Source organism: Vulpes lagopus, chromosome 5 (assembly GCF_018345385.1).
Source record: "Vulpes lagopus strain Blue_001 chromosome 5, ASM1834538v1, whole genome shotgun sequence".
NCBI lineage: Eukaryota > Metazoa > Chordata > Mammalia > Carnivora > Canidae > Vulpes > Vulpes lagopus.
Genome location: NC_054828.1, coordinates 62,108,187 through 62,131,950, shown reverse-complemented (window position 1 = coordinate 62,131,950; position 23,764 = coordinate 62,108,187). Strand labels below are relative to the sequence as shown.

At 39.9% G+C, this 23,764-nt stretch overlaps 1 protein-coding gene across 1 annotated transcript in view; it reads left to right on the top strand.

Moving 5' to 3' along the window:
* Positions 1 to 23,764, top strand: part of TBC1D30 (TBC1 domain family member 30) — an 85,728-nt gene that overhangs the window by 5,180 nt on the left and 56,784 nt on the right. The window contains exon 2 of the mRNA XM_041755761.1: positions 545 to 709. The gene's annotated coding sequence lies outside the window, so the exon portion shown is untranslated. The remainder of the gene's footprint in view (positions 1 to 544; positions 710 to 23,764) is intronic.

Here is a 23,764-nt window from a genome sequence, read left to right as displayed (position 1 = left end):
TTCTTTTCTTGTAAGCTTACCATCTGAGCACGTTAATCATACAAAATACAAATGCCAGGGATCCCTGGGTGGCGCAGCGGTTTGGCGCCTGCCTTTGGCCCAAGGCGCGATCCTGGAGACCCGGGATCAAATCCCACGTCGGGCTCCCGGTGCATGGAGCCTGCTTCTCCCTCTGCCTATGTCTTTGCCTCTCTCTCTCTCTCTCTGTGTGACTATCATAAATTAAAAAAAAAAAATGCCAATTTTCATGCAACCAAAGGTAAATTTGTAACCAGAGCTAAATATTACAAGAGTCTTTGCTTACATGTTGCAAGTGGCCTCAAGGATAAAATTTATCTTACAGTATTTGTTTCACAGGCAGGAAATAGATGAGTGACTTATTTGATCGAAATATCTTGGCTGAATTTGTATAGGTAATCCTGAGTGAGAACCCAGAATTACCTGGTTTAAATGGGTGTTCTAGATGTGTATCCCATGATTAGTATTATATTGGGATTTGTATTCCTCTCTGGGTATTTATTTTCTTATTTTTCTTTGCTGATAGACACTAATGAACTGAAGACAATCCTTCAAGAGCTAAAGCACAGAATTGGCATTCAGTCGGCAAAGCTACTTCGGCAGCTGAAGCAAAAAGACAGGCTGCTGCACAAAGTACAGAGAAACTGCGATATTGTGACTGCGTGCTTGCAGGCTGTGTCACAGAAGAGAAGTAAGTACTGGGCTTCGGGGCAGCCCTTTTGCTGCATGTGTCTGAAATGTTAGTGGAGCTGAGCCAGTAGTCAGACTTGAATATATTGCAAAGTTTTAAATAGAAGCTTATAGCGTGGGAACTAAGAACCAGGAACAACCCAGTTTCTTTCTTTCTTTTTTTTTTTTTTTTGGTTACAATGTATGGTACATGTCTGATGTTACAAAATTTGTTTTTTTCATCCTGGATTTGAAGTGGTACTGCATTTTGACAGTGGTTATTTTTACCTGATGCTAAAGAATGACTAAAATCTTTATTTTTCGAATTGCATCAAATAGGCACAACCTGAAAGGCAACTATCTTTGTCCTCTTATTTGGTGTCACTCTAATAAGTGGATTAAAAATTGACTTAAAAGGACACTTTTGTAACAGGATCGTCCAACTTGCTTTGAAATCTAAAAGGGACAAAATGTTTTAACAAATTAAATCCATCTCATGGGTCATCCATTCACAGCTAAGGGCTGTGTGGTTTGTTACTTGAGTTGAAAATGTTAAATCACTGACCCATGTTAAATTCTAGATATAAAGACTTGTGACTTAATTTTTAAGTTCTCCATGTGGTAGTTTTATGTTTTATTCTGCTAACATTTCCTTATTTTTGTTTTGTATTCTTTATTAACATGCAGCATGGCAAAACAGTATGTTCAGGTATGGCAAATAGAGGCACCAATGATGTTTCAATAAAATGCCTGTGAGAACTTTTTAGGTGCATGTGAAAGTTGCCTTACTTTGTTTCTTTACGCTGTCACATTTTATATATAAAGTGATATCTTTTGCAGTTGTTTTTTATTATTTATTTATGATAGTCATACAGAGAGAGAGAGAGAGAGAGGCAGAGACATAGGCAGAGGGAGAAGCAGGCTCCATGCACCGGGAGCCTGACGTGGGATTCGATCCCGGGTCTCCAGGATCGCGCCCTGGGCCAAAGGCAGGCGCCAAACCGCTGCGCCACCCAGGGATCCCTCTTTTGCAGTTTTTTAAAAAATTCCAAATTAAGATGTTTGTTTTCATAAAATACAATGTTCAGGGCTTGGTTAGTTTCAGATAATAAAATCAATGGCATACGTTGATTCTTATGTTTATTTTCAAAAGTAAATACCACATTTTCTTCCTCCTGTTTTATTATATCACTGTTTACAATCCTCAAATTATTATTCTTCCTGTTTACTAAAGAAGATTTCAACCTAATATATATATTAAGCAGAATGTTGCTTAATTATAGTGATACAATAGTCCATACAGAAATCTGGGGTGTCCTTAAAGAGACTGGTTTTGAATAGGGCTTTCCCCAGAGCCAGGTACTTGTCTGAAATAGCTAGAAAAGGGGAATACAGACATAGATATACATACACATAGATGTACATTTTTTTTTTTAATTTTTATTTATTTATGATAGTCACAGAGAGAGAGAGAGAGGCAGAGACACAGGCGGAGGGAGAAGCAGGCTCCATGCACCGGGAGCCTGATATGGGATTCGATCCCGGGTCTCCAGGATCGCGCCCTGGGCCAAAGGCAGGCGCCAAACCGCTGCGCCACCCAGGGATCCCTAGATGTACATTTATATATGTTTAGCTATCTACAATAAGTTGGCATGTGTTATATTTGATATTTTTCCATGGATTCTGATTGATTTACAAGTAAAAATGCTGTTATTTTCCCATTTTTATTTTGAAATACCTTGATTTTTCTCTTTTCAACTGTGTTTTCAACTACCCATTATTATTGTTTGTACCAGAAGTGAAAAGCGCAAAGCGGTAAATGCATGGAGTTTGGATGTGTGGGAAAGTAGAGGGGGGAGGAGTCAGTGTAAGGAGACAGAGCAGAATGTCTGGCTGGCACAGGGTCATGGGTTGGTAATTAATTAACAGGGGCTGATAATTATTTATAGTTTGGATTTATTTGACTGAGAAAAGGACTGGCATTTGTGTCTTTTAAGAAAAACATGTTCACAAGCACCTAATTCAATTTGTGAATTTGTGAATGCAGCTTTCCTATGTATTTTAGAGTTTGTCTCTTTAAGTCTAGCCAGTTTTGTATTTCAGAGTATGGGGTTAATGCCTCTTAACCTTGGGAATTCAATTATCACTTTGGTAATAAGGCTCAACTAAATGGAACAGAAAGTATTTTGTTGAATTAAGAAAGGACAGTGGATCAAAATTATCATTCTTATGATATTATATTATGATGTAGACATTGTTCGAAATTTGACTAAATTGTTATTTCTCCAGGGGTTAGATGTTTTGTGACTAAATGTCTGATTCCCATAATTGCACATTTTGCATCTTTCCTGAAAGTCAACTAATAGATACATTTGATTAGAATTCTAAGGAATTGGGATGCCTGGGTGGCTCAGCGGTTAAGCATCTGCCTTTGGCTCGGGGAGTGATCCTGGAGTCCCAGGATCGAGTCCCACATCGGACTCCCTGCATGGAGCCTGCTTCTCCCTCTGCCTGTCTCTGCGCTCTCTCTGTCTGTGTCTCTCATAAATAAATAAATAAAATCTTTAAAAAAAAATGAATTCTAAGGAACTTAGATTTCACTATTTTACGTTCAATAACTAAGCTTTCATTTTAGTGGTGATTGGCAGTGATGCATTTAAATACAACATGCATGTTGAGTTCTTTGTATTTAACATACAAAAGTTCAGATAACCCCAATTTTCCCCTCTATATATGGATCTAGTGCTGACAATTCTTTTCCTAAGTGATATTCCCCCTTCTATAACATGTTATAATAGAAAACAATTTTAATCTTTAATTAAAATAGGTTATTTCCTGTTGATACACCAAAGGGGATATAATGATTTCATAAATAAGTGTGGATTATGAACCAAAATGACTAGATCATTTTTATTTTGAAGACATATGATGTAACTGCCTGGATTTTATGGTTTCCTACACTAAGTCTTATATAGAATCCTTTTATTTTTTATTTTTTATTTTTTTTAAAGAATTTTATTTTATTTTATTTATGATAGTCACAGAGAGAGAGAGAGAGAGAGGCAGAGACACAGGCAGAGGGAGGAGAAGCAGGCTCCATGCACCGGGAGCCCGACGTGGGATTCGATCCCGGGTCTCCAGGATCGCGCCCTGGGCCAAAGGCAGGCGCCAAACCGCTGCGCCACCCAGGGATCCCTAGAATCCTTTTATTTTTATTTATTTATTTGTTTATTTATTTTAAGAAGATTTTTATTTATTCATGAGAGACACAGAGAAGCAGAGACACAGGCAGAGAGAGAAGCGGGCTCCCTGCAGGAACCCCAGGACCATGCCCTGGAGCTGAAGGCAGACTCAACCGCTGAGCCACCCAAGGTGTCTTTACAATCTTTTTTATTTTAAAACAGAGTTGGGAATAAGAAGAACAGGATCACTATTTGCCTTGTAGAAGAGTATATTCTTCTCCCTATATTTAACTGTGTATCGAAGGGTAACCATGGTACAACCAATTTAGTGTATGTGCTGCCGAAGCAAGCATGGTACAACCAATTTAGTATTAATAATAAAATTAACGATAGAATGGTAGCAGCTGTCACTATTCATTAGGAACATGGAGGTGTGCAGGAAAATCCACCTCAAGGCTTCAAGACAATAAGAATAAGATGAATATTTGGCCAGGAGTTTGATTCTGATGTTAAGATTTTTAAGTGGTTTGTTTATCTTATGATTTAACTGAAAACACTGAAGGCAGAGGGAGGCCCTCTTAATTATCAGCATTTCCTAATTTTATAATTTTCTGCATCAATGTAGTAAATATTTAAGTTATGCTGGTTGAGTTTGTGAAATGGTAGTATAAATCAAGTGGTAAAATCGAGCTGTCATTGAGAAAATATGGTAAGAAAAAAGGGTGGGAAAAATGTAAACATTCATAGAAATATTGTCTTTATTTTAGCCTTGTCAATGAGTACAGGAATTTTAAATAGCTTATAGTCTCATTTGACTGATGTGTCTACTCTGGCATCTTGATAATAATGTGATTAAAGCTTGCTATCTATTGTAAATGCCTGGCAGACACGGATACTTGTCAAATAGTGAGTGGTCCTTGTTCTTTTCCTATGGTTGTCTTCTCTAAAATAGTAACTTGTTCTCTGTGGCGAAGGAATCAGTGTGGCTCTGAGTTTGACATTCAACATATTCCGCTAGGAAATAGTTCTCTGTGTTTTTTAAACAAATTATAAAAGTAAATGCAACCAAAAAACAAAAAAAAAGTAAATGCACTCAACCAGCCATTCCACTCCTAGAAAACTGAAGATGTATGTCCCCACAAAAACTTGTACATGAATGCTCATAGTGGCATTATTCAGTATAGCCCCAAAATGGAAACAACTCACATGTCTATCAATGGATGAATGGATTAACAGAAGTGGCATATCCATATAGTGGAATAACATTCAGTCATGAACAGGAATGCAGTACTGATTCATGTTATAACATGGATGATTCTTGAAAACATTATACTAAGTGAAAGAAGCAAGACGCAGAAGTCCATGTGTTGTGTGCTTCTATTTGAGATGTCCAGAAGAGGTAAATCCATAGAAATAGAAAGTTGATTAGTGGTTGTCAGGGGCTCAGGTAGAGAGAATGTGGAGTGACTACTAATACTATAGGTTTTTTCATTGGGGTGATGAAAATGTTCTGTAGCTAGATAGTGGTGATGGTTACACAATTTTGTGGGCATACTAGAAATCGCTAAATTGTACAATTTAAAAGGGTGAATTTTATGGTGTGTGAATTGTATCTCAATAAAAGGTGTTAAAAATATAATACACTCCTTATGGAAACTTTCAAAAATGCAAAATTATAAAAAGGAAAAATCATTTTTGAAAGACAATCTTTTTATAATTCTGAATATTTATTCAAGTGTGTTTTTAAATTCATTATTTATTTATTATTTATTTTTTCCTGAGAGACACAGAGGCAGAGACATAGGCAGAGGGAGAAGCAAGGCTCCCTGTGAGGAGCCTGATGTAGGACTTGATCCCAGGACCCCAGGATCACACCCTGAGCCACAGACAGACGCTCAAGCACCGAGCCACCCAGGTGCCCCTAAGTGTGTTTTTTTAAAAAGATTTATTTATTTTATTTTGAGAGAGAGAGAGAAGGAGCATGAATGGGAGGGGGGAGAGGGAGACAAGTAGACTTCCTGCTGAGCAGGGAGCCTGATATGGGACTTGATCCCAGGATCCTGAGATCATGACCTGAGCTAAAATCAAAAGTTGGATGCTTTCACTTACTGAGCCACCCAGGTGCCCCACAAGTCATTTTTTACACAAAGTTTTTCCAAAATCAATGTACTATATAACATTTCTGTATCCTGCCTTTTTCATGTAACCTCATATGCCATTGGCATAAGTTATCTGTAAATATAAGTTTGAAGGATTGATGCACTGCTTTTCAGTCTACCATTTTGTTTTGTTACAACATTGTAATAGTTAAAAATCTTTCAGTCATGAGTACAGAAACACAAACTGACTTAAGTGAAAGGGAAATTGATTGGCTTACATAATTAGGACGCCAGGGATGTGGCTTCAGGTGCAACTAAATCAGATACAGCTGCTCAAATAGCATCTTTAAGGCTATGATTTCATCTCTTAGCTGTGCTTTCCTCTGCACTGAGTAACACCAAAATGGGCAATATAGCAGCTCCAATTAAGCAATCTTACCTGAAAGAACAGATCTCTTTCTCCATAGTTCCAGAAAGTTCCGTAATTCAGCTGGGTCACCTGCTCACCAAGAATAAGTATTTATGTGTGTAAGGAGGTGGTAAAGTGATAAGTACTGTAGGAAATAAAACAAACTGGTACTGGTGCTGCCAGTCATTTAAATTTTAACTATTCCAGTGAGTGTTTATTTGCTGTGGATTTTTGTTTTCATCTTTCTGATTACTAATGCGGTTCAGCACCTCTTCATATGTTTATTAGCTATTTATCTCTGAAGAAAAGGATTGTCTACTTTTTCTCATAGCTCTGCAGGAGTTTCTAAAGTGTTCTATATGTGAAGTTTAGTCGGATACATGCATTGCAAATACCTTCTTCCACCTTTTTGGCTGGCATTTTCACTCTCTTAAGAGTGTCATTTAATGAATGAGAGGTCTTGGGTTTTTTTTTTTTTTAATTGTTGTTGAGGTAGAAATAATATACGGCATGATACTTGTTAGAGGTATACAACATAGTGGTTCAATATTTGCGTATATGGTGAAATGATGACCACAGTTAAGTCTAGTTGAGATCCATCACCGTACAGTTACAGAATTTTTTTTTTGTGATGAGAACTTTTATAATCTATTTTCTTAGCAACTTCAACCATCAACACAGTATTGTTAACTATAGTCACCTCATGACTAAAGGTTCTTAGTTTTTCATTTTTATTTATTTTTTAGGGGGAGAGAGAGAGAGAACGAGAGCACACACACATTGGGGAGGGGCAGAGGGAGAGGGAGAGAGACAATTTCAAGCAGAATCCATGCCCAGTGTGAAGCCCAACACCTGGCTCGATCTCATGACCCTGAGATCATGACCTGAGCTGAAAACAGGAGTCGGCACATAATTGACTGAGCCACCCAGGTGCCCCAAGAGTTCTTAGTTTTTAAAAAGTACAATTTACTAGTCTTTTAGCGTTTTGAGGGGCTGGCTTCATGGGCATGTGACCTGTGTAGTCACACAGGCCCCTATGGTCAATAGGGACCCACACCTGGTTTAATGCTTTGCTATTGCAGAGCAAGGGGTTCCACAAATTATGTAGCCAGTCCTGCCTTTATGTCTGGTGCCTTTTCACTTTGCTTAAGAAATCTTTTTTTAATATCAAACTCATGAAGATACTCTCCTGTATTATTTTCTAGAAGCTTTATTATTTTGTTTTGATCTCTACATCTCGATCCACCTAGAATGGATTCATTTGCTTGTGCGATATGAAATAGGAGTCAAATTTCATTTTTGTCCATATGGATGTCTGATTGACTCAGCCCTGTTTATTGAAGAGACCATCCCTTTAATCACTGTTCTGAGGTGATATTTTTGCATAAAATTAGGTGTCTCTATGTGTGTGGATCTGTTTTGGGGTTCTTGAGGGAAGGGAAACAAAAGCAAAAATGAACTGTTTTGTTGTTTTATTTGTCTATTCTTGAACCAATACAACAGAGACACTGCCTGTGTCTCTGCCTTTCTCTGTGTTGTATTGGTTCAAGAATAGACAAATAAAACAACAAAACAGTTCATTTTGCTTCAACAGTGAGAAATCATTGCATTTTATAATAACTATTACTATGTGATAGTGTAGGTTCTTACACCTCATTCTTCAAGATTATGTTGGTTCTTCTTGGATCTTTGAGGAGAATGACATCTTTAAAATGTTGGGTCTTTCAAACCATAAAATAGTATTTTAAAAATTATTTAAATAATATTTTACAGTTTAAAAAATTTAAAGTCAAGTTAGTTAACATAGAGTATAGTATTGGTTTCAGGAGTAGAACTTAGTGATTGATCACTTAGGTATAACACCTAGTACTCATCCCACCAAGTGCCCTCCTTAATGCCATCACCCATTTAGCCCATCCCCTCCCTACCTCCCTTCCAGCAACTTTCATTGTTTTTTATAGTTAAGAGTCTCTTGGTTTGCCGCCCTCTCTTTTTATCTTATTTTTCCTTCTCTAACGTTCGTCTGTTTTGTTTCTTAAATATATGAATGAAATCATATATTTATCTTTCTCTGACTGACTTATTTTGCTTAACATTATAGCCTCTAATTCCAGCCATGTTGTTGCAAATGACAGGATTTCATTTTTCTTGCTGTCCACGTAATATTCCATTATCCATATCTATATATCTCACATCCTCTTTATCCATTCATCAGTTGGTGGAAGTTTGAGTTCTTTCCATAATTTGACTATTGTTGATAGTGCGTCTGTAAACATATAAACATTGGGGTGCATGTGCCCCCTGTGAATCAGTACTTTTGTATCCTTTGGATAAGTACCTAGTAGTGCAATTGCTGGGTCATAGGGTAGCTCTATTTTTAACTTCTTGAGGAACCTCCACATTGTTTTCCAGAGTGACTGCACCAGTTTGCATTCCTACCAACAATGCAGGAGGGTTCCCCTTCCTCCACATCCTCACCAACATCTGTTTCCTGAGTTGTTGATTTTAGCCATTCTGACAGGTGTGAGGTGGTATCTCATTGTGGTTTTGATTTGTGTTTCCCTGATCATGAGTGATGTGGAACATTTTTTCATGTATCTGTTAGCCATTTGTACGTCTTCTTTGGAGAAATGTCTGTTCATGTCTTCTGCCCATTTCTTAACTGGATTATTTATTTTTGGGGTGTTGATTTTGATGAGTTCTCTATGGATTCTAGATACTGGCCCTTTATTCGATATGTCATTTGCAAATATCTTCTCCCATTCTGTCACTGGCCTTTTATTTTTTTTATATTTTTAAGAGATTTTATTTATTTATTCACGAGAGACACACAGAGAAAGGCAGAGACACAGGCAAAGGGAGAAGCAGGCTCCCTGTGGGAAGCCCAGTATGGGACTCAATCCCAGGACCCCGGGATCATTACCTGAGCCAAAGGCAGATGCTCAACCACTGAACCACCCAGATGCCTCTGTCAGTGACCTTTTAGTTTTGTCTATTGTCTTCTTTGCTGTGCAGAAGCTTTTTATCTTGATGAAGTCCCAATAGTTCATTTTTGCTTTTGTTTCCCTTCTCCCAGAGACATGTCCAGTAAGAAATTGCTGTGCTTGAGGTCAAAGAGGTTGCTGCCTGTGTTCTCCTCTAGGATTTTGATGGCTTCCTCTCTCATATTTAGGTCTTTTATCCATCTTGAATTTATTTTTGTGTATGATGTAAGAAAGTAGTCCAGTTTCATCTTCTGCATGTGGCTGTCCAGTTTTCCCAACACCATTTGTTGAAGAGACTTGTCTCTTTTCCATTGGATATTCTTTCTTGCTTTGTTGAAGATGAGTTGACCATAGACAGGTGGGTTAATTTCTGGGTTTTCTAGATCTGTGTGTCTTTTTTTGTGCCAGTACCATACTGTCTTAATGATCACAGCTTTTTTTTTTTAATAAATTTATTTTTTATTGGTGTTCAATTTGCCAACATATAGAATAACACCCAGTGCTCATCCCATCAAGTGCTCCCCTCAGTGCCCATCACCCAGTCACCCTCGCCCCCCTCCCCTTCTACCACCCCTAGTTCGTTTCCCAGAGTTAGGAGTCTTTCATGTTCTGTCTCCCTTTCTGATATTTCCCACTCATTTTTGTAATACAGCTTGAAGTCTGGGATTGTGATGCCTTCTGTTTTTTCTTTTTCAGCACTACTTTTGTTATTTGGGGTCTTTTATGGTTCCACACAAATTTTAGGATTGTTTGTTCTAGTTCTGTAAAAAAGGCTAGTGTTATTTTGATTGGGATTGCTTTGAATGTGTACATTGCTTTGGGTAGTATAGACATTTTATAATAATATTTATCCTTCCAATCCATGAGAATGGAATGTTTTCTATTTCTTTGCATCTTCTTCAATTTCTTTTGTAAGTGTTCCATAATTTTCAGCATACAGATCTTTTACTTTTTTTTTTTTTTTTAAAGATCTATTTATTTTAGAGAAAGAGAGGAAGTGCAAGCTGGGGGAGGGGCAGGCGGAGACGGAGAGAATCTCAAGCAGATTCCTTGCTGAGCTTGGAGCCCAAGATGGGCCTTGATCCCAGGACCCTGAAATCATGACTTGAACTGAAACGAAGAGTCAGATGCTCAACTGACTAAGCCATGCAAGCGCTCAAGATCTTTCACCTCTTTGCTTAGGGTTTACTGCTAAGTATCTTATGGTTTTTGGTGTATTTTATAGTTTTCTATGTAGAAGTCTGGCATCTTTTACTGGATATATTCTTAGGTAGCTGAGGTTTCTTGATACTATTTTAAATTGTCATGTTTTAAAAAATCCATTTTCTATTTCTAATACTTAGAAATATGGTTGTTCTCTGCATATTGATTTTGTATCCAGCACTCTTACTTTTTTTGTTGTTGATTCTAATTATCTATAAATTATTTTGTATTTTATATTTCTCATATTTTTATTTTATTATTTTTAAAATAATTTATTTATTCATGAGAGACAGAGAGAGACAGAGACATAGGCAGAGGGAGAGGGTGAAGCAGGCTCCATGCAAGGATCCCAATGTGGGACTTGATCCTGGGACCCTGGAACCACACCCTGAGCCAAAGACTGATGCTTAACTGCTGAGCCACCCAGATGTCCCTATTTTATGATTTTAAAATATTTTTTTGAGATGGGAGTTGGGCAGAGGGAGAGGGGAGAGAGAATCTTAAGCAGGCTCCATGCCCAGTGCAGAGCCTGACGTGGGGCTTTATCTCACAACCCTGAGATCATGAGTGGAGCTGAAATCAAGAGTCAGATGTTTAGCTGACTGAGACACTCTGGGGCCCCAAAGATTTTTTTGAAACGTAATCTCTAACACCCAGTGTGAGGCTCAAACTTCTATCCCTGAGATCAAGAGTCACAGGCTTCACTGATAGCCAGCCAGGTCCCCCAGGAAATTCTTGTATTTTTTAAAAAAATGTAATATTTATCATTTGTGAATATTGTTCGTTTTATGTCAGTTTTCTTTACCATTCTTTGATTTCTTGTTCTTGTCTGGTTAGGACAAGGATAACCTTGCCCTGATTAGGACCTCAAGGATAATTTTGAATAGAAGTAGTGATAATGGGGCAAAATTTTTATCTCAGGTACAGTTTCAGAGGGAAAGGTTTTTTTCCCTATCATTTTACCATTAAGTTCAATGCTTTCTGAAAATTTTCTGTAGAAATCCTTTATCAAATAAAGGAAATTCCCTTATGTAATTTGCTAAGATGTTGAACTTTATCATATACTTTATTGCTATATTGAGATGATATGTTGAATGTTAAAACAACTTTGCTTTCCTGGAAATATCCTAATTAGGTCATAAGATGCATGTATATATATGTATATATTGCTGGATTTGATCTGCTAATATTTTGTTGATTATTATGGCTATGTTTATGAGTGACAAGCCTGTAATTTTCCTTTCTTATAATGCTCTTGTCAGGTTTCTGGAGCCTCATAAAAGAAGTTCCAGAGTATGGTCACTTTTTCTGTACTTTGGAAGAGGTTATATAAAACTGGAATTATTTCTTTCATGTTTGATATTATTGCTGGTAAAATATTTGGGTCTGAAGCCTTCTTTGTAGGGAGATTTTATTTTAATTAATTAGGGATCCCTGGGTGGCGCAGCGGTGGCCCAGGGTGCAATCCTGGAGACCCGGGATCGAATCCCATGTCGGGCTCCCGGTGCATGGAGCCAGCTTCTCCCTCTGCCTATGTCTCTGCCCCTCTCTCTCTGTGTGTGACTATCATAAATAAATTTAAAAAATTAATAAAAAGATATTTTAATTAATTAATTAAAGATTTTATTTACTTATTCATGAGAGACACACATAGAGAGGCAGAGACACAGGCAGAGGGAGAAGCAGGCTCTCTGTGGGGAGCCCGATGAGGGACTCCAACCCAGGACCACAGGATCATGACCTGAGCCAGAGGCAGATGTTCAACCACCGAGCCACGCAGCTGCCCCTGTAGGGAGATTTTAACTTACAGATTCAACCTAAAAAAATACTTATAAACTTATTTACATTTTCTATTTCTTCTTGCATCAGCTTTGGTACATTATATAGAATTTGCCCATTTCACATAACTTTTCACATTTATAGGCAGAGAATTTTAAAGACCAATTTTTTTTTAAATTTTTTTTAAAAATTTATTTATGATAGTCACAGAGAGAGAGAGAGAGAGGCAGAGACACAGGCGGAGGGAGAAGCAGGCTCCATGCACCGGGAGCCTGATGTGGGATTCGATCCCGGGTCTCCAGGATCACGCCCTGGGCCAAAGGCAGGCGCCAAACCGCTGCGCCACCCAGGGATCCCTTTAAAGACTATTTTAAGAGTTCCTTTGGTGTTTCAAGATATTAAAACAATTTCACTGATGTAAACAGGAGTTTACTTACTTAAAATATCTTTTATATAGAACGTATCATCATATATGTATTAGAAATATATTAAAAAAATAAAGTTCTATGTAAGTGGATACCTACCTAACCAAGACTTAGTAATAATTACTAGCACATTAGAAGCCTGAGTGCTCCTCCCTGTGAAATTTCCTTTCTTCCCCACATTTGTGTTGATCATTTCCTTACTTTATAGTTTTTCTATCCTCTGCATTCTTTCCTCAACAATGTAAAGTTTTCAGAAACTGAGTAGCAAGCTCAAGCCTAGTTGTACAGGGAAAGGGTAATTAATGTTGCCTCTGTTAGATAAAAGCTCCCCAAAGATAAACCAGTCTCTGGGTCACAGTCTGGTGTTGGGTTCCCCTGAGAATGCACAGGACCCCCTTCTGGGGGATCTAGGGGGCTACGCTATAAATAAGTCCTGTGGTATCTCTTGCTGAGTGATCCGCAAAGTTGGGGGAGTGGCCTGCTTTTTATTTTTGACGATGGCCTTGCTCTTGCTCTCAGAAGTAGGTCAAAGCAGAACACTTTTGTGAGCATGGAGGGAAAGGAGGAGAGAGGTCAAAGCAGAACACTTTTGTGAGCATGGAGGGAAAGGAGGAGAGAGGTCAAAGCAGAACACTTTTGTGAGCATGGAGGGAAAGGAGGAGAGAGTGAGCACTTCGTCAGCACATTGTGAGAAAAACACCTGCTCTTCTAGGCATTCTGTCCTCGAGTTAGAAAGATGGCCCAGTAGCAGGAAGGATCTTGTGTTGACCTCCATCAACACAACTGTCACTTGAGCCACAGTGCTATGGTCTGGACTAGCGGTGCTTGGTCTGTTACCTTGGGATTTCCCTTCTGTCTCTTTGGCCCTCTCCAGTGTTGGATCTTTTGTTCTCTTGTCCCATGTTTTCTTCTTTCCTGATTATTCTTTCTATAGCTGTGCCCATATGCCCTTGAGCAAGAGTGCTTGTGAGGTAGAATTTTGGAAATTGTGCAGGAATGCAAATGTCTTTATTAGATCTTCACTTTGACAATTTGTACCTGCTCTGTTGACTTCTCGCTTCCATTTTTGCTCTGGAGAAGTCTGAAGCCTTTCTGATTCCTCATCCTTTGTCCTGGATTTTTTTCTTCTTTTTTTCCTTTCCTTTTTGAAAGCTTGTGGGATCTTCTCTTGGTTCTTGGTATTCTGAAATCATCATGTTCATGACTATGTTGCTTGGTGTGGGTCTGTTTTCATCCACTGTGCTGGGCCTAGATAGACTCTTTCGGTCAGGCAACTCACATCCTTCACTTCTGGAAAATTTATGTGAATATTTCTTTGGTGCTTTTCCTCTCTCCTTTTCTTTCTTTCCTCTTTCTGGAATCCTATTTTTTGGCTGTTGGAACTTCTGGACTAGTTTTGTAATATTTTTTGTTTTTTTTATTTTCCATCTCTCTATTTTTGGTGTGTTTTTTTTTTCTTTTGTTTTTTTCTTAAAGATTTATTATTTTGAGACAGGGGGAGAGAGAGAGTTAGAGTGCACACATGCACTAGTGCAAGGGTCAGAGGGAGAGAAAATCCTCTTTTTTTAAGATTTTATTTTTTATTTATTCATGATAGACATAGAAAGAGACAGAGAGAGACAGAGAGAGAGAGAGAGGCAGAGACACAGGCAGAGGGAGAAGCAGGCTCCATGCCGGGAGCCCGATGCAGGACTCGATCCCGGGACTCCAGGATGGCACCCTGGGCCAAAGGCAGGCGCCAAACCGCTGAGCCACCCAGGGATCCCCGGGAGCAAAAATCTTAAGCAGACTCTGAACTCAGTGTGAAGCCTGATGGGGGGCTCTGTTTCACGACCCTGAGATCAGGACCTGAGCCAAACCAAGAGTTGGGCACTTAACCAACTGCACCACTCAAGCACTCCTTGTTTTTGTGTTGGTTTTTCGCTTTACTGTCTTGGAGACTATCTCAACTTTATTTTTCAGTCCTGTTACTGAGACCTCTTTTTTGGGGGTCATTACTTGAATGCTCGTTTTCTGTATCCTACTCTTGTTTCACAGATTCATATATTTTCTCATTGTTTCAAAGATATTAATGAGGGACACCTGGGTCACTCAGTGGTTGAGTGCCTGACTTTGGCTCAGGGTGTGATCCTGGGGTCCAGGATCGAGTCCCACATCGGGCTCCCCACAGGGAGCCTGCTTCTCCCTCTGCCTGTGTCTGTGCCTCTCTCTGTGTGTCTCTCATGAATAAATAAAATCTTAAAAAACCCCAAAGATATTAATGATAGACACTAAGACAAATAGAAAACAAGGAAGAAAGAACCTTTCAAAACTCTTATTATGGTTATTTATTACACTTTAAAGGCCAAATAGAAATTGTAAATAATTGATATCAAAACTTGAAATTAAAAAAACTCTTATTGGGGCAGCCTGGGTGGCTCAGTGGTTTAGCACCTGCCTTCCGCCCAGGGCATGATCCTGGAGACCTGGGATCGAGTCCCACATCGGGCTCCCTACAGGGAGCCTGCTTCTCCCTCTGCCTGTGTCTCTGCCGCCCCCCCCCCCCCGATCTCTTTCATGAATAAATAAATAAAATCTTAAAAAAAAACTGTTATTATATTTCGAGTCTTTTCTCAGATTTGTGGCAGTCCTTGGCTGTCTGCTCATAATTAAGTGTGGAAGTCTAAAGTAGTGGACTTGAACTCTGAGCTGTAAGGCTTACTGATTTTGAGCTTCATTGAGGAGTCACCTGGATGGCCCCCAGGTGCATATGTTCAGGTCTTTCTTTTGGGGCTGCTCAGATTCCTCAGGGAAGAGCTCCTGTTTGGACAGGGAAGGTCTGTGGGGTAAGAGCTGGGGTCCCTGCATTCAGCAGTCAGCCTGTAGGTGGTCACTGAATCCCTCTGTTTTAGGTAAGGCACTCACCCTCAGCTGGCTCTCCAGTGACTCCCTGTTTGAACCCTCTTCAGAAATGAAACCTTCAAACCTTTGTAGGGATGAGAGAGGAGTAATTGCCCAAACTCCTGAAGTAGAGGAGAGGATCTAGGGATACAATTGTTTCTCAACAGCTTCCTCCACATTCTCCTTATTAAGCTTCCTCAGGAGCTGGCTGCCTATCCTTGAGTGTTTTGTGGAATATGTGGTGTCATAAAGCTTTGTCCTGTCAACTGGGATTTGGCTTCATAGGCTCTGCTAAGTCAATTTCTACTTGTCCTATGTCTTTTCAGCTTCAAAATTCTGTTGTTGTCTCTGTTCTTTTTTTCCCTGTTGTAGGTTATGATAGAAATCCCTATACTGTATTTTTAATGTGGTTTTGGTGGGGATCAAAATTATGTGCGATTTTTTCCGGTCTTTCTTCTTAAACCAGATGTGCACATTCCTTTTTTTTTTTTTTTTTTAAAGACTTTATTTATTCATTATTGAGACAGGCAGAGACACAGGCAGAGGGAGAAGCAGGCCCCATGAGGACACAATCCCAGGTCTCCAGGATCACGCCCTGGGCTGAAGGCAGTGCTAAATGGCTGAGCCACCCGGGCTGCCCTGCACATTCCTTTTTTATGAGCTCATTTGTTTTGATAGCTGAAAAGAAATTAGTGTGTTTTTTCCCCTAGTTTTACTGAGACATATTTGACATTGAAGGAAGCTAGCATTTAAATTAAGGTAGATTTAAAAAAATAAAATAAATTAAGGTCAATTTGCCTTACATTTGGAACTTTGTGGTGGAATTGTGAATTTTAGCACAATGTTGTTAATATTGATAACAGATTTAGATATGTTTTGATATATAATTAGCAGCTTGATCTGCCTTGAAGTAACTTAGTAAGAATTTGACAAGATGAAAGAAACAGGATTATAACTGCTTATAGTATTTTTAGCACAGCCTCTCATTTTCTTTAAACTCTTTAATGTCTTGCAGCTAAGGATTATTTTTTTCTGTTTTGTTCTAATTTGCTTATTCTTACACATACTGCAAGTTTGTATAATATTTGGAACAGTAATAGCTTTTGAACCTCTGACTTTTGAGAGATTCTGGTGGCTTTGAAAAAACAGTAGATGTTTCTTCTGAGCTTTTACAGAGAGAACGGGCTTTTAGAAAAAAGAAATCTGAATCTCAGAATCATTTAGAGCCAGAAAAGAACTTAAACTTTAATTCTACATACTCCCAACCTTATGGTTGAGTTAGAGGAGGTGTTGGGGAGTTAAGAGTTTTGCTAAAACTCACTCAGCTGGTTGGTAACTCAGGGCTTCCCCAGTTGGTGTTTTTGTTATCCATTAGGACAAAAGAAAGATATATATATACAGCCAGCAGGGGGTGTTCTTCTCTTTTAAACTTCCTTTCTTTTTTTTTTTTTTTTTTTTTAAGATTTTATTTATTTATTTATTCATGAGAGACACACACAGAGAGAGACAGAGACACAGGCAGAGGGAAAAACAGGCTTCCTGCCGGGAGCCCAATGCAGGACTCGATCCCAGGACCCCGGGATCATGATCTGAGCCAAAGGTGGATGCTCAACCACTGAGCCACCCAGGCTTCCTCTTTTAAACTTTCTTGAGAGCACCATTAAATTTATGTTCTCTGTACAGTAGACCTCCCTTATCCACAAGCAGTAGGTTCCAAGACCCCAGTGGATGCCTGAAACTGTGGATAGTACTGAACCCTCTATATACTATATTTTTTCCTATACATTCATGCTAGGATAAAGTTTAATTTATGAATTAGGCACAGTAAGAGATTAACAACAATAATAAAATTGAACAGTTATAACAATATACTATAATAAAAGTTATGTGAATGTGGTCTCTCTCTTTCTCTCCCAATATATCTGATTGTGTTGTACTCACCCTTCCTGTGAAAAGAGATGATACGATGTCTGTAGGATGAAATGAAGTCGGGATATGATGTGTCAGGACATTATTTGCTTCTGGACCACGGCTGACAGTGGATGATGGAAAGTGAGACCACAGATAAGGGGGAACTTCTGTGTGGTGGGGGCTTGAATCCCAGTTCTGCCTCTGACTAGATGTGCAATCTCATGCGAGTTTCTTAACCCCCCTGTGCTTCAGTTTTCTCATCAGGAAATAGGGGATGGTGATAATACCTACTTTAGATGGTCATTATGAGAATTAAGTGAGGTAAAGTATGTAAGATTGTTAGAATAGTGTTGGCTATATTATTTACTATTATTTCCATGACTGTGGGAAGGTTTAGAGGCTGCCTTTTCCATCAGCGTTTGGATACTTGCCTTTTTTAAGGCAACTGTGAAGGTTGCTAAGGATCCTTACATTTTAAAAGAAACTGATGGGGGGTGCACCTGGGTGGCTCAGTTGATTAAGGGCTGCCTTCAGCTCAGGTCATGCCCCTCGGCTCAGGGAGTGATCCTGGGGTTGAGCTTGCTTCTCCCTCTCTCTCTTCCCCTCCCTCACTCATGCCCCCCCCTCAAATAAACAAAGTTTGAGAAAATCCCAATGGAATGGGGTTATTGGAGGAGGAGATATCAAATAGTCATCATTAGAGTTTTGTAAACTTTAAAGCTTTTTGGGAGAGGAGCGCTTTCTCGTTTCCAATAAGATGCAAGAAGATGGCTCATCTTTTATGTGTTTCAGCTGGTAAGAGAATATATAAACATGTTTTTGGGACTGATTTTAAAGTATTATTCTTGAAAAAAAATAAAGTATTATGCTTGTTTTTAGATTAAGTTAATTGGGAATATTTAACCTATTAGTAGGCAACTGCCTGTCTGCAATAGGAGCAAAGATGAGAACCACCAACATCCTCCTTGAAACATCTCAAAGAACTCAGATTAGAAAAATGAGAGACATGTGCCCTGTGGACTCCCAGGAGGGCTGGGGAGACATTTCAGGCTGAGATGATGGTGCAGGGGCTGTGAGAGCATCAAGTATTTGGGATGTACTTTTCATACTCTAGTGTTACTGGATTAAAACTGGAGGCTGGAGTTTACATTGTGTCCTGTAGTAACACTGCAGAGGCCAAGAGTGATGTGATTGGATTTTTGTGTCAAGGGTCACTTTGGCGTGAGCAAGGAGGACAGGCTTGGAGAGGGTGAGTGGACATGAGGAGTGTCGGGGAGACCGGCACACTAGAGCAGTAGCACTGGTGGGCCCCGGGAGAAGGAGCGCTGGGAATGGGGAAGAGGCGGTGAGATATTTAGGACCGGGAGGATGGTATGGGAACAGGAGGAATCTGGGGACTTTGGATTTGGGTAAGGGGTGGGAGGCATTGGTATGGGCTTACAGCTGAGATGCCAGATGGGCACCACGTGGGGCTGCTGGGGAGGAGTGTGGCATGGCCAGAGTGCAGGACCCGGGATGCAGAAGAGCCCACAGAGGAGAGCAGTGTGGACAGCCCTGTTGGAGGACAGAGTTTCAAGGACATGCAGTTCTAGCTTCTACAGCACAGTTCTCAAGAACTATTATCAAGCACATGTGGCTGTATGTATAATTAATACAAAGAAGTCAAATAGGAAGATGATTGGAAAGGGCATTGGATTTTGCCTTTTTAAAATGTCAGAGAGGAGTTTCTATTTCAGTTGAATGGTGGAGACAGAAGCCACATTACACTTGGGAGTATACCAAGGTATGTGACAAGGGTGTTACACTCTTTTTTTTTTTAAAGATTATTTATTCATGAGAGACACACAGAGAGAGGCAGAGACATAGGCAGAGGGAGAAGCAGGCTCCCTGCGTGGATCCTGATGCGGGACTCGATCCCAGGACCCCAGGATCATGACCCAAGCCGAAAACAGACACTCAGCCAGAGCCACCCAGGTGCCCCTGGTGTTATAATTCTTTCCAAAGTGATGTAATGAGATGGGTTGCGAACTAGGCTTGTCCTGACTTCCTTGTATAGAGCTTTTTCTGTGCCCTCATTGGTTATTATTGATTAACCTTTTCCTCCTCTTAACCCCACTATTCCTTATCCTTCGTTCTATTAAACACCAATAACATAGACATATATCTGTATCTATATTTTATGGTGGTAATTTGTTTCTTTATACATTTATTTATTTCCTTTCCCCTATCATTAGACATAGGTCTCCTGGAGGAGAGGCTATTTCCATTCACCTTTTTATCCTCAGCATCTGTTCAATGCTTGGCCTTACGGTAGAGCTCACTGAAGGTCTGTTGGATGGCTGGATGGATAGCTAGGGGGGTGTGGATACATTGAAAGATTGGATCAAAGTTATTGTACACATGTGAGGCAGGTGACTTGGTGATGGAAGAGAGAGGAGGCTCGGAGATTGTGGACAACAGTGCACATTTAGAGTTGTCACTTTGATAAATGGGAAAGGAACTGATTAGGAAGGAGCAGTATCAGGATTGCCGAGATTGGAACTTTTAAGCTAGTTAATGTGCGGAAATCTTGTGAAATTACAACACATTAGAATTTTGGAGCTACAGAGGACCTCAGAATTAACCAGTGTCACTGTTATTGAACACAGGACATTAGAGTATGTGAACTGTCTTCCTAGCTAGATTGAAAGCTATTTGAGAGTTTGGCTATTTGGCAAGTACATGTATATTAACTGATGATGTTAATGCAGTCTTAGCTCTATGTGAGGAAGGAGTGAGTAGAGAAAAATTAGGTTCTATCATTCTAGTTAGAAAGAAGTTCTGAAAAAGTGTTTGAAAACTCGTGTATCAGATGGCAGGACAATAGCAAATACAGATAATTCAGCTATATTGTCTTCATCTCCTTAACAGCATTATAAAAGTTTACTTACCCAATTCTAAATATGCATCTGACTCTATCTCCCTTCTCCGGATGTCAGAGTTTTTCCCTCATCTGCTTTTTGGTGTTTTGGGTATGATTTTCACTTTTGGTGGATTATATAACTTTTTAAAAAATATTTTATTCATTTATGCATGAGAGATACAGAGAGAGAGAGGGAGAAGCAGGCACCATGCAGGGGGCCTGATGCAGGACTCGATCCGGGGTCTCCAGGATCAGGCCCTGGACTGAAGGCAGACACCAAACTGCTGAGCTACCCAGGCCTCCCGGATTATATAACATTAAATAGTAATGCAACATCATTTTTTTTTTCCTGGTAGGGGCATGAATAGGTAGGTGTTAGCAACGGACTCTGTAGAACTATATATGTATATAAACATACATATATTTTTTTATTTTATTTATTTTATTTGTATGTGTGAGAGAGAGAGAGCAAGAGCAGGAGCGGGAAGAGGGGCAGAGGGAGAAAGAGAGGCAGATTGCCAGCTGAACAGAGAGCCCATAGGTGCAGGGCTCGATCCTAGGACCCTGGCATCATGATCTGAGCTGAAGACAGACACTGAGCTGAAGAAGCCACCCAGGTGCCCCAGAAATACATTTTGATATCTTATGTTGGGAAAGAATAGCTTCTAATGAATTAATGAATTAATGAATGCACATCATAGCCCATGCCTAGCCTTTAGACAGATTTTTTTTTAAGATTTTAGTTATTTATTTTATTTGAGAGAGAAAGAGAGTGCAAGCAGGGGGAGGGGCAGAGGGAGAGGGAGAGGCTCTCAAGAAGACTCCTCGCTGAGTGCCTCTACCCTGAGATCGTGACCTGAGCCCAAACCAAGAGTCTGCCAACTGAGCCACCCAGGCACCTCTAGACAGAGCTGTTTTTTGGTCTCATTCAGCATTACCTTCTCAACACCATTTGCAAAAATGGGTTCCACTAAGGCAACATCAGAGTTTGCTATTTGGCCTGTGATCCCTCCCATAAGGTTTCTGATATGTATGAAACTTGTAGATGAGCGCTTTGGTTTTTGTGTGTCTGGATCCTCCAGCAGTACGAGTCTCATTGGCAGATCTCGCTGCCACCATGCAGGCTGGCCAGTAGAGGGTAGGCTTGCTCCTTTCCCTGACCTGGGGCTGGGCCCACTCCTCTCCCCACCCTTCCTGCACGTCTTTCTCATATCCAGCAGTTTTCTGATTTGTCAGTTCACACAGTTTCCAGAATTAGCATGTGATATAATTAAAAACGATTGGAAAAAAGACACAAAAGTCAATTCTTTGTTTTCTCCATACATTGTAACTCTTTGAGGAGCAGATCCCTTTCGGCCTGTATTGGTGGCCTTCGTTGAGTTTTTTTCTGCCCTAATTCTCCCAAGATCAGCCACAGAAAGTTTAAGGTACTCAATCTTTGACCCTTACAGTTTTCAGGTGTTAGATAATGACTTTTATTATTTATTTATTTATTTATTTATTTTTAAATTTTTATTTATTTATGACAGTCACAGAGAGAGAGAGAGAGAGGCAGAGACACAGGCAGAGGGAGAAGCAGGCTCCATGCACCGGGAGCCCGACGTGGGATTCGATCCCGGGTCTCCAGGATCGCGCCCTGGGCCAAAGGCAGGCGCCAAACCGCTGCGCCACCCAGGGATCCCTAGATAATGACTTTTAATAGAACATTAAAGAGGCTCTCATGTCTGATTCCCTCACCAAGGGCCTCAATGCTTTCGGAGTCCTACAAAAAAGACCTGGACTTTTATGGAGCTAAACGGTCTGTATACATCCATATTAATAGTTTTTTTTTTTTTTTTTTGCTGTTCTTGGAAAGATGTGATAATAATAATCATCCCTTTTCGAGGAGGAGCTCACTTTGAGAACTCTATTGGGCTGTGAGGATTCAGGAGTCCTGGATCCTGTTTTTGATATATCTGTTTTTTTTTTTTTTTCGTAGATTATCCAGTTTGCCTTTGTTTACCTGTTTGTAAGCACAGTGTTCTTCCAGGGGCCTTACTGGTGACTCTTCCTCAAGGTGTCTCCTTGAGAAAATATGTTTCTGCTTTCAAAGTTTTACTTGCTGTATTTGGGAGTGGGGGGCATTCACCCTACACCAGAAAACATCACATTTCTTGAGAGTAATGACCTTTTCTCTCTGCCATCCCACCCTGGCCATTTTTTTTTAAATCTAGTTGCAATTCTATCTATAAGTTCTATCTATAAGTGAATGTTGAAGGATGAGTAGAAGGCGTCTCTCTAGTACAGTCACTGCTAACAATCAACCCCACCTGTGTGTAGGGGGGAGGGGGGCTGTAAAGTTTGCTCCGGCTTTGTGGACCAATCAACTTCAGTATCCAGCTGAATCTACACCTTCTCTGTAGGTGGCTGGGCTGGGCTCTCTTAAACCTTCCTATTAAGTACATGCTCCCTGCACTTGAATTTCGGTCTTTTACTTGAAACCACAACCAGAGTGTGTGTCACTGCTGTGAATATAGTTAGGGAATGTGAGTCTCAGAGTAATTAAATGACCTGAGTTTTTCCCAGGAAGTCAACTCAATTCTCCCCTCAATTCATAGACTGATGAAATTTGAGATCCTTGGGGATCATTTAATCCAATGTACTTATTTTACAAATGATGAAATTGAAGGCTCAGAGGGGCTAAACAAGATGCTTACAACCACCTTACACCTATTAGAAAGGCTCCTATAACAACAACAACAATAGAAAATAACAAGCATTGGGGCAGCTTGGGTGGCTCAGCGGCTTAGCGCCGCCTTTGGCCCGGGGTGGCATCCTCGAGACCTGGGATCCAGTCCCATGTCGGGCTCCCTGCAGGGAGCCTGCTTCTGTCTCTGCCTGTGTCTCTGCCTCTCACTCTCTCTCTCATGAATAAATAAAATCTTAAAAAAAAAAAAGAAAATAACAAGTATTGGCAAGAATGTGGAAAAAATTGAAACCCTTGCACACCGTTGGTGGGAAAGTAAAATGGTGTTGCTGCTGTGGAAAACAGTATGACAGCTCCTTAAAAAATTAAAAATAGAATTATCGTATGATCCAGCTATTTCACTTCTGGGTATATACCTCAAAGAATTGAAAGCTGGATCATTTATACACCCATGTTCATAGCAACATTATTCATAATAGCTAAAAGGTAGAAGCAACTCATGTGTCCATTAATGGAAGAACGGACAAACAAAATGTGCCATATACATACAACGAAACATAATTCAGCCTTTCTGACACAGGTCACAACATGGGTTAACCTTGAGGACATTATGCTAA